Genomic DNA, 16,982 nt, shown 5'->3' on the forward strand with positions numbered 1-16,982 from the left:
ATCAAGGCCTTCTTCCACTGAGTTTCACCAATATTTCACCTTCCTTAGAGGGAGGATTTTTCCAGCCCATCATTTACTCTGGAATTCTTCCCCCAAAACCTCTCCAAAATAAGAGACTCTCAAATCTTGAGGGATCTGAACATTCCCTCCCTGATGGGAAGGAATGAAGAAGAGAGAGCTGCACTCTTCTCAGTGGTGTCCACTGACAGGACAAGAGGCAATGGGCACAAATTGAAACACATGAAATTCCACCTGAACACAAGAAAACTTTTTTTTTTTTTTTTACTGTGAGGGTGGTCAAAAAGGTTGCCCAGAGAGGTTGTGGAGTCTCCATCTGTGGAGATATTCAAAACCCAATCAGACATGGTCCTGGGCAACCTGCTGCAGCTGACACTGCTTGAGCAGGGGGGAGTGGACTAGATGATCTGGAAGCGTTGGTCAGCTCCCAGAGCTATGATGTCATTGGTATTAGCGAGACTTGGTGGAATGAGTCCCACGATTGGAGTGCTGGGATGGAGGGCTACAGGCTGTTCAGGAGGGATAGGCAGGGCAGGCAAGGGGGAGGTGTTGCGCTATACGTAAGGGAGATGTTTGATTGTACAGCCCTTACAGATAGTGATGATGTGGTTGAGAGCCTCTGCGTGAGGATTAGGGGGATGGAAAACAAAGGAGATGTTGTAGTGGGTGTCTACTACCAATCGCCCAGCCAAGATGATAGCACTGATGAGTTATTCTATAGGCAATCAGGAGAAATCTCTGGAACGGTAGCCCTTGTCCTTATGGGAGATTTCAACTTCCCAGACATTAGCTGGGAATACCATACTGCTGTGACGAGCAGGTCTTGGAAATTCTTGAAGTTTGTAGGAGATAACTTCTTGTCACAAGTACTCAGGGAGCCAACTAGGAAAGATGCCCTCCTAGACTTGCTATTTGTGAATAGAGAAGGACTCGTGGGGGATGTGATGGTAGGTGGCTGTCTTGGCCACAGTGATCACAAAATGGTTGAGTTTAAAATTTTCAGTGTAATGAGAAGAAAGGACAGCAGAGTTGCTACCCTGGACTTCAGGAGAGCAAACTTTAAGCTATTCAGGGAGATATTTAGCAGAGTACCCTGGGAATCTGTTTTTGAGGGCTTAGGAGTCCACGAGTGCTGGTCAGTCTTTAAGAACCACCTTTTAAAAGCACAGGAGCAGGCAATCCTATTGTGTCGAAAGTCAAGCAAGCGGGGCAGAAGACCAGCTTGGCTGAACAAGGAACTCCTCGTGGAGCTCAAGAGGAAAAAGAAATTGCATGATCTCTGGAAGCGAGGTCAGGCTTCGCAGGAAGGTTACAGAGCCGTGGTTCGTATGTGCAAGGAGAAGACACGAAAGGCCAAAGCTCAATTAGAGTTGAAACTGGCCAGTGTTGCATCAGACAACAAGAAGGGCTTTTTTAAGTGTGTTAATAGCAAGAGGAGGTCTAAAGAAAACATTGGACTGATACTTGTTGAAGATGGTCATCTGACTAATAGGGATGAAGAAACAGCGGAGGCATTCAATACATTTTTTGCCTCAGTCTTTAATAATACTGATAGACCTTGGGCTGCCCAGTCCCCTGAGTCAGAGGAGCACGAGTGTGGGAACAGTGACTTTCCATTTGTGGACACTGAAATTGTAAGGGACCAGCTGTATCAGCTGAATAGTCCATGGGGCCTGATGGGATTCATCCCGGAGTACTGAAGGAGCTAGTGGATGTTACGGCAGGACCCCTCTCGATCATCTACCAAAGGTCTTGGGAGTCTGGGGAGGTCCCTGCTGGCTGGAAGCTAGCCAATGTTATTCCAATTTACAAGAAGGGCGTGAGGGAAGACCCAGGGAACTACAGACCTGTTAGTCTAACCTCAGTTCCTGGAAAAATTATGGAGAAGATTATACTGGGTGCTATTGAAAGGCATTTAAAGAACAATGCAATCATCAGGCACAGTCAACATGGGTTCACAAAGGGAAAGTCCTGTTTAACTAATTTGATATCCTTCTATGATAAGGTCACCCACCTAGTGGATGAAGGGAAGGCGGTGAATGTAGTTGTTCTGGATTTTAGTAAGGCTTTTGATACTGTCCCTCACAGCATCCTTCTGGACAAGTTGTCCAACTGTGGGATGAGCGGGTTCATGGTGCACTGGGTGAAGAACTGGCTGAACAGCAGGGCTCAAAGGATTGCAGTGAATGGGGCTGCATCTGGCTGGTGACCGGTCACCAGCAGTGTTCCTCAGGGCTCAATTCTAGGGCCAGTTCTCTTCAATATATTTATCAACAATCTGGATGCAGGAGTTGAATGCACCATTAGCAAGTTTGCTGATGATACCAAACTAGGAGGTGCTGTTGACTCTCTTGAGGGACAAGAGGCCTTGCAGAGGGATCTAGGTAGATTGGAGCACTGGGCTATGATTAATGGGATGAAATTGAACAAGAACAAATGCCAGATTCTGCACCTAGGACGAAGTAATGCCGGGCACAAGTATAAATTGGGAGAGGAGTGGCTGGAGAGCAGCCCTGCAGAAAGGGATCTGGGGGTGCTGGTTGACAGCAGGCTCAATACGAGTCAGCAGTGTGCCCTGGCAGCCAAGAGGGCAAACCACATCCCGGGGTGCATCAAGCACAGTATAACCAGCCAGTCAAGAGAGATGATTATCCCCCTGTATTCAGCTTTGGTGCAGCCTCACCTTGAGTACTGTGTGCAGTTCTGGGCCCCACAATTTAAGAAGGATGTGAAGGTCCTTGAATGCGTCCAGAGGAGGGCAACAAAGCTGGTGAAAGGGTTGGAAGGCAAGTCCTATGAGGAGGAGCGGCTAAGGACTCTGGGTTTGTCTAGTTTGGAGAAAAGGAGGCTGAAGGGCGACCTCATTGCTCTTTACAGCTTCCTGAGGAGGGGAAGTGGAGAGGGAGGTGCTGATCTCTTCTCCCCAGTATCCAGTGACAGGACGCGTGGGAATGGTTCAAAGCTGTGCCAGGGGAGGTTTAGACTGGACATTAGGTAGCATTTCTTTACCGAGAGGGTAGTCAAACACTGGAACAGGCTTCCTAGAGAGGTGGTCGATGCCCCAAGCCTGTCAGTGTTTAAGAGATATCTTGACAATGCCCTTACTAACATGCTTTAACTTTTGGTCAGCCCTGAATTGGTCAGGCAGTTGGACTAGGTGATCATTGTAGGTCCCTTCCAACTGTAATAGTCTATTCTATTCTAAATCTAAGAAACAGATACACTATTTTCATAGCAGACCATGCCCCAGCAAGGCGCGATCCTGAGCAGAGCCCGCGCAGGGAAGGGGGAGTTGCTGTGGGTGGTGTCAGAAGGTCAGGGTCAGGCTCTGCACCATCTGAGGCACATGCGCTCTCCCTGGGGAAGGGAAGACATTTTCTTTGTGTTTAGGTAGTTTTGATCCATGCAGCAGTAGAGCCCAGAGCACGTGCATGGTCAATAGTGCTGCACTCTGCTACCCATCTCTCTCCTTGTCTTGCCCTAAAGTTGGATTTTAGCCTGTGACATGGCCCTGTGGCCCCAGGACAAGGGAGGGCATGCTGGCTTTGCAGCACCGGGAATGGTGGGTGCGTGGCAGCATGAAGAAGATCGCAGGTTCTGTGGTGCTAGATGCCAAGCAAAACACTGCCAGCCCATGTAGGGCGTGACGCACCCATGAGCACTGGCCAAACTGTGGGACTGTGCATGGAATTAGTCTGAGTACCTTAAACCCATACACTTACTGATCATTTTTTGAAAGAAGAAAACTGCTTAATACTGTTAGAAGCATGAGGCAGCTTAGGAGACACCGTACATGAGGATCACTCCACCAAAAAAAGGGACGGTATTTAAGACAAGAAATAATTTAGCTTAAATGGCTGAAAAAGTTATCTGCAAGGGAAATCCCACCACAACCTTTCTAATTACAAGGCTGGTCAAGCTCAGAAATGGCTTGCCTATGGTAATTAAGATTTGTTCAGACAAAAGAAATGTTTTAGGTAGAGTTGATCTGCATGGGGGCTTGAAATAGGCTATGTAATCTGTTTTCTGGTTTGGTAAAGCTGTTTGACCCACCATGAGTGTCCTCAGTGGGATGCCCACCCCACCATGTGTAACACTGAAAGAAGACAAACTCTCTTCTAAAGCTCCTACTACAGTATTTGAATTCAGGATGGTTGTCATAGCCTTCCTTGCTATCCAGAAAATCATGGCATTTCTGGGCTGCTTGGGGAGTGGGGAAAAAGACTGTCTCATGGTCTTGTGAAATACCCAACAAGTATTTTTATCCTGGTTTCACAGAAAATCTGCCTGTTACATGTGATTGCAGACAAAGATAAATTGTTCTGGTAATGTCAAACTTGGTTTGGCCACTAAACCTGTATATAAACCCGCTGTAAATACTAAACTTATTTTGTCTATTAATGTCCTTAGTTATCAACCTATGAAAACAATTTGTGGATGGAGGACAAAACCTATCGCTGTGTATCCGCAGGGATATTGGCTTCTTTAAACATGACAGGATGTAGGATCTCTTTTCAGCAGTTGGTAAGAGAGAGCAAGCACAGAAAAGCAAAAGGAGAACTGAGGGAAAAAAATCATGTAGATATTTATCTCTTATCTTATAGATAACTGAAGACTGCAATTATGTCTGGGTCATAAGCATAATGGTATTTGGATTGACTTTTTAAAAGTCTGCATGCTTTGTAATTCCTCATTGTTGCCTAAGGAGAAAAGGTCTTTATGCCAGAGCAATATTAAAGAGCCATTCCATACAACCATGTCTGCTCTGTGCCACATAAATCTTTTTGAGATTTATTAAAATTAAAGATTACTTATACGTATTCATGCTACAGAAACAGTGCCACCAGTTTGCTCTTCAGACAACTTACCAGCTAGAAATGTTCCTGGTTTTTTTCCCATGTTGTTTCCAATATTACTTCAGCTTCTACTCAAAGCAATTATTTTTTACTGCTGGCATGGAGCCAGGGTAGTCTGAGAGGGCACAATTCGGGGATTTATTTGCTTTACAATGGAGATACAAGAGCCATATTGCAGAATGTATGATGCAGTACAAAAAGGCACATAGGTAGATAGAATTACTCTATACCAAAAGCATTTTCCTCAGGTGTTACATTTGCATTCAGTAAATATCAGTGATTAAAATTCTTTTGTAAAGTTTTGCCACTGATAACAATGATATTAAACCAATAATGAGTTTTGTGCATCCTTTTAAATACCTTCCTTTGATTATATCTGTATTCCAAAATTCCAGGTATGCAGGTTCACATCATAGAAATGACTCCTCAGCTTGTGCTTGATACAAAAAAAAAAAAAAAAGGACCTCAGCACTGAGGCATTCAGCTCTGTCACCTCTGAATGTGAGGCACCTGGGTCTATGCGGTGAGTTAGGCTGTGAACCCCATGTTCAGAATTACTCATGTCATATAAATCAAATGATTGTTAAATGTTTAACCAATGCTGTCATCAGGGGTTAGACTGTTTCCTACCTTTCCAACTGCTTGCTCTCTTCTCTTATAGTAGTCAGATTTTAATTCTTTCATGCTGCATTGCCTTTTTTTTCTTTACAAATGTAGAATGCAGAGTTCATTAGTTCAGAATTTTTTTAATGTTTTACATCAATCTGCATGTTACAAATATTTTACTTTGATATATCATCAAAACACAGAAACAGCTATGGCTTCATCTCTGATCACAAGCCACTTTTTTTTTTTCCTAAACAAAACCTTAGTGTCACAGATCTAGCAGGGCTTCCCCTGCCTGGATAAACTCCAAAGATCTGTGCTAGATCTGACATATATAAAGCAGCTGGATCTAAGCAGGCTCTAGACATCACTCCTATTTTAGCACTCACAGACACTTTCAAGAAGCAGATCCTGCCAAGCCTCCCTTCCTGAAGCCTAGCCTTGATGGTAATGCTGGTCCTACCTCTCACTGATGATTATGGTGTATATGTGCAGCCTGCCAGAATCCCAACCTGAGACAATCCGAGCTTTGATGCTGAGAGCAAATACTTCTGGTGATTCCACAGGGGTTAATGAAGACTCCATTGCTCTTAACACATAAAGCATAACAGCAGACAGTACATTAGAAATAAAAATTAACATGCCTGTTGTATCCAGGTAGGCATGGCTCCCCTATGTAATCAGATTCTTGCAACTGAAGTTCTTCTCTTGGGCTGTTAAAATAGCTACTAGCTAAATCAGCACACCAACCTTCATAGCCTTTCAGTTTTCCCTGTCTTCAGAGCCATGGCAAACTGCTCCTGCTCTTTCTAGAGGACTCCTCCTTGGTTATGGTCCCACACACAGTGTAGAGACCTGAAAAGCTAGCTCTCCCTGAGAAGCTCCCATCTCACATTTTCCAAGATTGCTCCATCTAAATGGAGAGAGCTTAAAATATAATGTCCTTCTACTATTGACTCTGTGGCACCTGTCAGAAGTAAAGACAGATAAAAACAAGAAGGTAAAAATAGGCTGTATAATGAAGATGGAGTTTGCTTATTCAGCATTTGTAGTATCGGACAGACCTCCTGCTTTGTGCATAGTCATTTCCAAAGTTGTCACACCATTATGTTCTTGCTTAGAAGTTTCCCAGTAGTATAATTGGATAAAGAATTGGCTAGATGGTCTCTTCCAGAGATTAGTGGTCAACAGCTTGATGTCCAGATGGAGATCGGTGATGAGTGGTGTCCCTCAGGGGTACGTATTGGGACCAGTACTGTTTAATATCTTCATCAACGACATAGACAGTGGGATCAAGTGCACCCTCAGCAAATTTTCAGATGACACCAAGCTGAGTGGTGTGGTTGACATGCCTGAGGGATGGGATGCCATCCAGAGGGACCTGGACAAGCTGGAGAAGTGGGCCCATGTGAACTTCATGAGGTTCAACAAGGCCAAGTGCAAAGTCCTGCACCTAGGTTGGGGTAACCCCTGGTATCAATACAGGCTGGGGGATGAAGGGATCGAGAGCAGCCATGTGGAGAAGGATTTGGGGGTACTGGTGGACGACAAGCTGGACATGAGCCGGCAATGTGCGCTCGCAGCCCAGAAAGCCAACCGTATCCTGGGCTGCATGAAAAGAAGCGTGGCCAACAGGTCGAGGGAGGGGATTCTGCCCCTCTACTCTGTTCTGGTGAGACCCCACCTGGAGTACTTGTTGTGGTTTAGCCCCAGCTGGCAGCTAAGCACCACACAGCCGCTCGCTCACTCCCCCCCGGAGGGATGGGGGAGAGAATCGGAAGAGCAAAAGTAAGAAAACTCGTGGGTTGAGATAAGAACAGTTTAATAAGTGGAACAAAATAATAGTAATAATAATAATGAATTGTAATGAGAAGGAAAACAACAAAAGAGAGAGAGGAACAAAACCCAAGGGAGGGAAAAAAGGGAAAAAAAAATAATGATACAACCGCTCACCACCTGCCGACCGACGCCCAGCCAGTCCCCGAGCAGCAACCACTACCCCCCGGCGAGCTTCCCCCAGTTTATATACTGAGCATGATGTCATATGGTATGGAATAGCCCTTTGGCCAGTTTGGATCAACTATCCTGGCTGTGCCCCCTCCCAGCTTCTTGTGCAAGTGGCAGAGCATGGGAAGCTGAAAAGTCCTTGACTAGTGTAAACACCGCTTAGCAACAGACAAAACATCAGCGTCTTATCACTATTATTCTCATACTAAAATCCAAAACACAGCACTATACCAGCTACTAGGAAGAAAATTAATTCTATCCCAGCCGAAACCAGGACAGTATCCACCCCTTATTCTATACCCTTTACGTCATGCCCAGGTTCTACCCTTTCTAATACAATTAATCACCACCACTTTTCCTGTCTCTTGATATATATATATATATATGTACACACAGCTATCATTCCCTTGGTCTATGGGCCATCCCTCTAAAATGTCCATTGAGTTCATTTAGTCCATGACTTTGGGCTCCATCTGTCATAACAGTCTTTCAGGGCAGGAGAGATGGTGTGTGGTGTCGGATTGTTGCATGCTGAAGACAGTTCTGGTTCCATCACCTCTGTACTTTGCTTGGTTTTCATCGAAGTTCATTCTTCATTAATGTGGGTGATCCTTACTGAAATACCCTTGATATGGCATATAGCAACCATAAAAGTGATGGCATACAGTATTATACAGCAATTAACATCATATCATTCAGTTCATCGGCTATTCTCACCCAAAATCAAATTCCCTTGAGGTACACAGCGGACTTCCCCATCCTTTTGCATTACCCACCAAGTGCACCCAGGTCCTTGAGCAAAAGCAATCCCACGGATGAGCTTGCCTTTGCCTGAGGCAGGAGTAACCCAGACTGTCTTCCCCAGCATAGTTTTTTATGTGCACTACATGGACATTATCCTCTTCTACAGTGCGTAACAGTTTTGATTGGGCAGGGCCAGCTCGATTGACAGATCCTCTAGTGTTATCTAACCAGGTGGCCTTTGCTAAATGTGCATCCCAATGTTTGAATGTCCCAGCACCCATTGCTCCCAGTGCAGTCTTTAACAGTCCATTGTATCGTTCCATTTTCCCAGAGGCTGGTGCATGATAGGGGATGTGATATACCCACTCAATGCCATGCTCTTTGGCCCAGGTGTCTATGAGGTTGTTTCGAAAATGAGTCCCATTGTCTGACTCAATTCTTTCTGGGGTTCCATGTCACCATAGGACTTGCTTTTCAAGGCCCAGGATAACGTTCCGGGCAGTGGCATGGGGCACGGGATATGTTTCCAGCCATCCGGTGGTTGCTTCCACCATTGCAAGCATATGGCGCTTGCCTTGGTGGGTTTGTGGGAGTGTGATATAATCCATCTGCCAGGCCTCCTCATATTTGTATTTCAGCCGTCGTCCTCCACACCACAGAGACTTCAACCGCTTGGCTTGTTTAATTGCAGCGCATGTTTCACATTCATGGATAACCTGTGCAATAGTGTCCATGGTCAAGTCCACCCCTCGATCACGAGCCCATCTATATGTTGCATCTCTTCCTTCATGGCCTGAGGGGTCATGGGCCCACCAAGCTATAACTAATTCACCCTTATGTTGCCAGTCCAGGTCCACCTGGGCCACTTCAATCTTAGCAGCCTGATCCACCTGCTGCTTGTTTTGATGTTCCTCAGTGGCCTGACTCTTGGGTATGTGAGCATCTACATGATGTACTTTTACAATCAGGTTCTCTACCTGGGCAGCAATATTTTGCCACAATGCTGCAGCCCACATGGGTTTGCCTCTGCGCTGCCAATTGTTCTGCTTCCATTGCTGCAACCACCCCCACAGGGCATTTGCCACCATGCATGAGTCAGTATAGAGACAGAGCACTGGCCACTTTTCTCATTCAGCAATGTCTAAAGCCACCTGGATGGCCTTTACTTCTGCAAATTGACTTGATTCACCTTCTTCAGCAGTTTCTACAACTTGTCATATGGGACTCCATACAGCAGCTTTCCATCTCCAATGCTTTCCTACAATACGACAGGACCCATCAGTGAACAGGGCATATTGCTTCTCATTTTCTGGTAGTTTATTGTACAGTGGGGCCTCCTCAGCACGCGTCACCTCCTCCTCTGGCAATATTCCGAAATCTTTGCCTTCTGGCCAGTCCATAATTACTTCCAAGATTCCTGGGCGACTGGGGTTTCCTATCCGAGCCCGTTGTGTGATCAGTGCAACCCACTTACTCCACGTAGCATCAGTTGCATGATGTGTAGAGGGGACCCTCCCTTTGAACATCCAGCCCAGCACTGGCAGTCAGGGTGCCAGGAGGAGCTGTGCTTCAGTACCAACCACTTCCAAAGCAGCTCGAACCCCTTCATATGCTGCCAATATCTCTTTTTCAGTTGGAGTATTCCAGGCCTCAGATCCTCTATATCCCTGACTCCAAAACCCTAGGGGTCGACCTCGAGTCTCCCCTGGTGCTTTCTGCCAGAGGCTCCAGGTAGGGCCATTCTCCCCGGCTGCAGTGTAGAGCACATGGTTTACGTCTTGCCCTGACCGGACTGGCCCAAGGGCTACTGCATGAACTATCTCCCGTTTAATTTGTTCAAAGGCTTGTCGTTGCTCAGGGCCCCATTGGAAATCGTTCTTCTTCCGGGTCACTTGATAGAGAGGGCTTACAATCAGACTGTAATTCGGAATATGCATTCTCCAAAAACCCACAACGCCTAAGAAAGCTTGTGTTTCCTTTTTGCTAGTTGGTGGAGACATATTTTGTGTTATTTTGTTGATCACATCCATTGGGATCTGATGACGTCCATCTTGCCATTTTATTCCTAAAAACTGGATTTCCTGTGCAGGTCCCTTGACCTTCCTTTGTTTTATGGCAAAACCGGCTTTCAGGAGGATCTGGACTATTTTCTTCCCTTTCTCAAAAGCTTCCTCTGCTGTATTTCCCCACACGATAATGTCATCAATGTATTGCAGATGTTCTGGAGCTTCACCCTGTTCCAGTGCCATCTGGATCAGTCCATGGCAAATGGTAGGGCTGTGTTTCCACCCCTGGGGCAATCGATTCCAAGTGTAATGGACGCCCCTCCAAGTGAAAGCAAACTGTGGCCTGCACTCTGCTGCCAAAGGGATTGAGAAAAACGCATTAGCCATATCATTTGTAGCATACCATTTGGCTGCTTTTGACTCCAGTTCATATTGCAGTTCCAGCATGTCCGGCACGGCAGCACTCAGCAGCGGCGTGACTTCATTCAGGCCATGATAGTCTACTGTTAGTCTCCACTCTCCATTAGACTTTTGCACTGCCCATATAGGACTGTTAAAGGGTGATTGAGTCTTACTGATCACTCCTTGGATCTCCAGTCAATGGATCAGTTTATGGATGGGAATCAGGGAGTCTCGGTTGGTACGATATTGCCTCCGGTGCACTGTTGTGGTAGCAACTGGCACCTGTTGTTCTTCAGCCCTCAGCAACCCCACAACAGAAGGGTCCTCTGAGAAACCAGGCAAGGTGGACAGCTGTCTAATTTCCTCCATCTCCAAGGCAGCTATACCAAAAGCCCACTGGTACCCTTTTGGGTCCTTGAAATACCCTCTCCTGAGGTAGTCTATGCCATGGATGCAAAGAGCCTCTGGGCCAGTCACAATGGGGTGCTTTTGCCACTCATTCCCAGTTAGGCTCACTTCGGCCTCCAATACAGTTAGCTGTTGGGATCCCCCTGTCACTCCACAAATACAGATGGGGTCTGCCCCTGCATAGCTTGTTGGCATTAGGGTACACTGTGCACCGGTGTCTACTGGAGCCTTCTACTCCTGTGGGTCTGATGTGCCAGGCCATCGAATCCACACAGTCCAGTAAACCCGGTTGTCCCTTTCCTCCACCTGGCTGAAGGCAGGGCCCCTCTAGTCCTGGTCATAATATTCCTTACCCACTTCTTGTATATACGAGTCAGAAGCTCCTTCATTAAAATCAGGAGTAAGATCAGCCCTTCTACTCTGTATGGGGAACTGTCCGCTGGAAAGTGGAGCAGCAATTTTCCTGGAAGAACCCCCTTTTGGTGATTGATTGTTTTTCCTTGCAACTCACGTACCCATGCCTCTAGGGTTGAGGTAGGTTTTCCATCCCACTTCCTCATGTCCTCTCAGTGGTCACGCAGGTAAAACCACAGGGTGCCCTGTGGTGTGTACCCTCTATATCCTCTCTCTTGAGCTGAAGAGCACTGACTCCTAATAGCTGAGACACTGGTCTGTACAGGTGGGGAGTAGGACCTATCCTCCTTGAGTCGCTGGACCTTCCGGGAGAGTTTCTCCACAGCCGAGACAAGGGAGGAAGAGAGACTTTCTTTGTATTCCTGGAGCTGGCTAGCTGCTTCATCCACTGTTGGACCATCTCTGTCTTTCCAGGTCAGTATTGCCAATGAGTTGGCACACGACGATGGTGCGTTCCGTACCAACTTCTGCCACATGGGTCATGTGCACTGGACCTCATCTGGATCTTTGGGTAACTGCTCGTTGCCCCAGTCACCATAAATCACCTCCAGCATGGCTAATTCCCTCAGGTACTGGATACCTCTCTCCATGGTGGTCCATTTCCCTGGGCGATAGAACATCTTCCTTGAGGGGATATCTTTCCTTCATAGCTGACAGGAGTCGCCTCCAGAGGCTGCGGGCTGGTTCCCTTTTCCAATCACTTTCTGAATGCCCCCTTCCCTAGAAAGGGGTCCCAGCTGTTTGGCTTCCTTACCCTCTAGTTCCAGGCTACTGGCCCCACTATCCCAGCATCGGAGCAGCCAGGTGACAATGTGCTCGCCTGGACGACGGCTGAAATCTTTTCTCATATCTCGCAGCTCACTCAGGGATAGGGATCGGGTGGTTTCCATCTAGTTTATGAGTTCGTCCTCTTCCTCTTCCTCTCCCTGTGATGGCCCTGCTCTTTCATCTTCCCTTTCTAAACGAGCTGACTTTCGCTTCCAGGATTTCTTTTTATGTATAGGGGCGACTGATACTGACATGGGTTGGGTTCCCTGGTTGAACCACATCATCTGTCACAGGGGGGGCTGGTGTGACCGCAGTGCTTGTAACAACAGAGTTGTCTGGAGCAGCTGCAGTGCCTGTTGCAGCGAGGGCTGGAGCAGCCGCAGTGCCTGTCACAGGGGGAATCAGAGCAGCCACAGTGCCTGTCGCAGGGGGAATCGGACCAGCCGCAGTGCCTGTTGCAGGGGAGGCTACAGTAGCTGCAGTGCCTGTCATTTTGTCACCGGATCCTTGAGGGTTCTGAATAGTGTTGAACAGGGCTCGGTAGGCATGGGCCAGGCCCCAGCACATTGCAGTGATTTGTGTCTCCCTAGAATTGCCAGGGTGACGACATACTTTTTCCAAATATTCTACTAATTTTTCAGGATTCTGCACTTGTTCAGGGGTGAAGTTCCAAAACACTGGAGGTGCCCAATAACTTAGGCATTTGCCCATGCTATCCCACACACCCTGCCACTCATAACTATCTGGCCTTGGGGCAGATCTCTGGATGATATTCTTCAATTGCTTACTAATCTTGGACAAGATCGAAACAGTATTCCCAAGCAATACCAATAGATGTATCTTAACTACCCAAGGATGTTCAAGATACTGAAAAGTTACTGTAATGAAGGAGGAAGCATTGTAGAAGAAAGTAGTGAAGGTACAATTCTGCATTTCCTCCATAAAAAACCTCTCAGAGGAAGAGGTATAATTGCGAATTGTCTCCATAAGGAGATACCCGACATACAATAACGGTTTCAGTACAGCACTTAGATACCAAAATAAACCCAAGGCCACTGTTTTAATAACAAATCTCACAGGCAAAACATCACCAATTAAAGCAGAGCACAGCAAACTGCAAAAACCAACACCAATCTTTAACATGTACAGCAAAAAAATGAGCATGGTGCAGATCAGGTAAACCAGTGCTGAGAACAGATGGATCAATATTGTGACCTGCAACTGTTAACAGATCTAAATTCCTTAATACGCTCTGGTTAATCTGTTATTATCTCAAGCCCTTCGTGCCCCATGTTGGGCGCCAAAAAGGACTGTTGTGGTTTAGGCCCAGTCAGCAGCTAAGCACCATGCAGCCACTCGCTCACTCTATACCAGCTGCTGGGAAGAAAATTAACTCTATCCCAGCCGAAACCAGGACAGCGTCCAGCTCTGGAGTCCTCAGCACAGGAAAGACATGGACCTGAAGAAAGGCTGAGAGAGTTGGGGTTGTTCAGCCTGAAGAAGAGAAGGCTCCGGGGAGACCTTATTGCGGCCTTTCAATACTTAAAGGGGGCTTATAAGAAAGAGGGGGACAGACTTTTTAGTAGGGCCTGTAGCGATAGGACAAGGGGTAATGGTTTTAAACTGAAAGAGGGTAGATTCAGACTAGATATAAGGAAGAAATTTTTTACGATGAGGGTGGTGAAACACTAGAACAGGTTGCCCAGAGAGGTTGTAGATGCCCCATCCCTGGAAACATTCAAGGTCTGGTTGGACGAGGGCTCTGAGCAACCTGATCTAGTTGAAGATGTCCCTGCTCATTGCAGGGGGGTTGGACTAGATGACCTTTAAAGGTCCCTTCCAACCCAAACTATTCTATGATTCTATGATTAAAATAGATACATTATTGCCACTTAAATTAAAAGATGTGTTAGAAACTTTTCAACTACTTTTAAAAAAAATTATGACTTTTTTAATTTGGATACCAAATAGTGGCATTTTTCCAGGTAGCGGTATGATGATTAATGCTGAGCTACTCAGCATTGCACTCAGTAAATGTACACACAAAAGTCTCTAATTACCTTCTGTTAAAGGACAGAGCAGAAACAAAGACTGAAGGTAGAGGAAGAAGAGAAGGCAAATTTATCTTAATTTACTACAGGCTGCAGCAACCCTTTAAAATGCAATATGTGTGGATGAGATGAGGTGTTTGTCAATAAAATCAAAACAGTCATAACCTGTAGAGGAGGCCAATGAGACAAGGAATAGAGAAAGGCTGCAGAAGGAGGAAGCAGGCTGACAACATGGTAGAGCAGGGGAGGCTAATGACAAAGGGTGGCTGCCTGAAGAGGACACAGAGTGCCCTTGAGTTTGACAGTGTTGTTAAGGATGAAAAGATTTTGGACAGGAAGCCAGTGGACAGAGCTGATGAAGGGAGTTAACGTTCAAACATGCAGACAATGGAGATGAATTAAAAACCAGTGATTTATGTGCACTGACAAAGGCAATGACTGCATTTTGGAGAATCCTTTTGTCCTGGTTTCGGCTGGGATAGAGTTAATTTTCTTCCTAGTAGCTGGTATAGTGCTGTGCTTTGGATTTTAGTATGAGAATAATATTGATAACACGCTGATGTTTTGGCTGTCGCTAAGCGGTGTTTACATTGGTCAAGGACTTTTTTTCTTCAGCTCCCCATGCTCTGCCAGGTGCCCAAGAAATGGGAGGGGGCACAGCCAGGATAGTTGATCCAAACTGGCCAAAGGGCTATTCCATACCATATAATGTCATGCCCAGTATATAAACTGGGGGAGTTGGCCAGCGGGTAGCGATCGCTGCTCAGGGACTGGCTGGGCATCGGTCGGTGGATGGTGAGCAGTTGTATCTTTTTTTTTTTTTTTTTCCCCTTTTTTTCCCTCCCTTGGGTTTTGTTCCTCTCTCTCTCTCTCGTTGTTTTCCTTCTCATTATAATTCATTATTATTATTACTATTATTTTGTTCCACTTATTAAACTGTTCTTATCTCAACCCACGAGTTTTCTTACTTTTGCTCTTCCGATTCTCTCCCCCATCCCTCCGGGGGGGAGTGAGCGAGCGGCTGCGTGGTGCTTAGTTGCCAGCTGGGGCTAAACCACAACAGTCCTTTTTGGCGCCCAACGTGGGGCCCGAAGGGTTTGAGATAATAAGAGATTAACCAGAGCGTATTAAGGAATTCAGATCTGTTAGTAGTTGTGGGACGTGATATTGATCCATCTGTTCCTAGCATTGGTTTACCTGATCTGCACCATGCTCATTTTTTTGCTGTACATGTTAAAGATCGGTGTTGGTTTTTGCAGTTTGCTGTGCTTCTGCTTCTTATTTCGATCTTGTCCAAGATTAGTAAGCAATTTAAGAATATAATTCAGAGATCTGCCCCAAGGCTGGATAGTTATGAGTGGCAGGGTGTGTGGGATAGCATGGGCAAATGCCTAAGTTATTGGGCACCTCCAATGTTTTGGAACTTCACCCCTGAACAAGTGCAGAATCCTGAAAAATTAGTAGAATATTTGGAAAAAGTATGTCGTCACCCTGGCAATTCTAGGGAGACACAAATCACTGCAATGTGCTGGGGCCTGGCCCATGCCTACCGAGCCCTGTTCAACACTATTCAGAACCCTCAAGGATCTGGTAACAAAATGACAGGCACTGCAGCTGCTCTGATTCCCCCTGCGACAGGCATTGCGGCTGCTCCAGCCCCCTGCGACAGGCACTGCAGCTGCAGCTGCTCTGGCCAACTCCCCCAACTCCCCCAGTTCTATCCCAGCCGAAACCAGGACACCTTTACTAATCAAGGCAGCATGAGGGCCCAAATGAGATGTTTGACCATAAGGATGGAGATTATAAGGATTGTTCTGTGGAGACGTTGAGGACAAAGAAGTGGCAGGTTTTTGGAAATGGATTTGTCATTAGCAACACTAGTGAAAATGGTATCAGTGTGGAAACACTGAAAGCCAGATTGGAAGGCATCCGAAACAGATGAAAGGGATAAAATTGGTTGTATTTTGCATTATAATGAAGGACTTTAGAAAGAACGGGAAGGAGAGAAATGAGCAAAAGATAGAAAAGGTCAAGAAAAATGAGGGCTGATTTTTTGAGGAATCTAGAACCTGGAAATTAGAGTTTGAAAGACATATGGGGAAATTTGAATAGGACAGTAGAAGTAAGAGGAAGAAAGAGGAAGAGATCACTTGGGAGACAGGTCAGTGCTGAGCAACAAGGTAAGAAGATAACTACAAAAGAGAGAAACAATTTGGTAGACCTCAGAAAGACTCATCAACAGGAGTGTGAGCTTGACATAGAAACAGCCATTCCCCAGTATCTGTATTCAGAATAACATTTATTATTCTCTTTGGCTGTAACCATATCTATAAATTATCTATAAAATATCTATAAACAGAGAGCCCATGTCCACATTATTAAATCCTCTAACCTACCAGAGAAGAGTAGTTCTGTGCAAATTGTCTGTTGGGAACGGTCTGTAGCTCCTCCTAATTCCTAAACTGTGGCTTAGGAATTGTTTGGGAAAATGCTATTAGGCACAGGTTAAGTGTGTGTCAGGGACACTCTAGTAATTTGACAGTTTGGATACTAGTGCTCCAAAGCTTTTAAAGTTTTATGAAGATGCTTGTATACGTATATGAATTTATTTTGGCCAGTCCAGAGTTTCTTGCTGAAGATGGCTACACGTGTCTGATTGGGTAAGCTGTATAGTAACAGGGTGAAAATGGTAGGCTCAAGTT

The sequence above is a fragment of the Ciconia boyciana genome, chromosome 4 (genome assembly GCF_034638445.1).
Source record: "Ciconia boyciana chromosome 4, ASM3463844v1, whole genome shotgun sequence".
In the NCBI taxonomy this organism is placed as follows: domain Eukaryota; kingdom Metazoa; phylum Chordata; class Aves; order Ciconiiformes; family Ciconiidae; genus Ciconia; species Ciconia boyciana.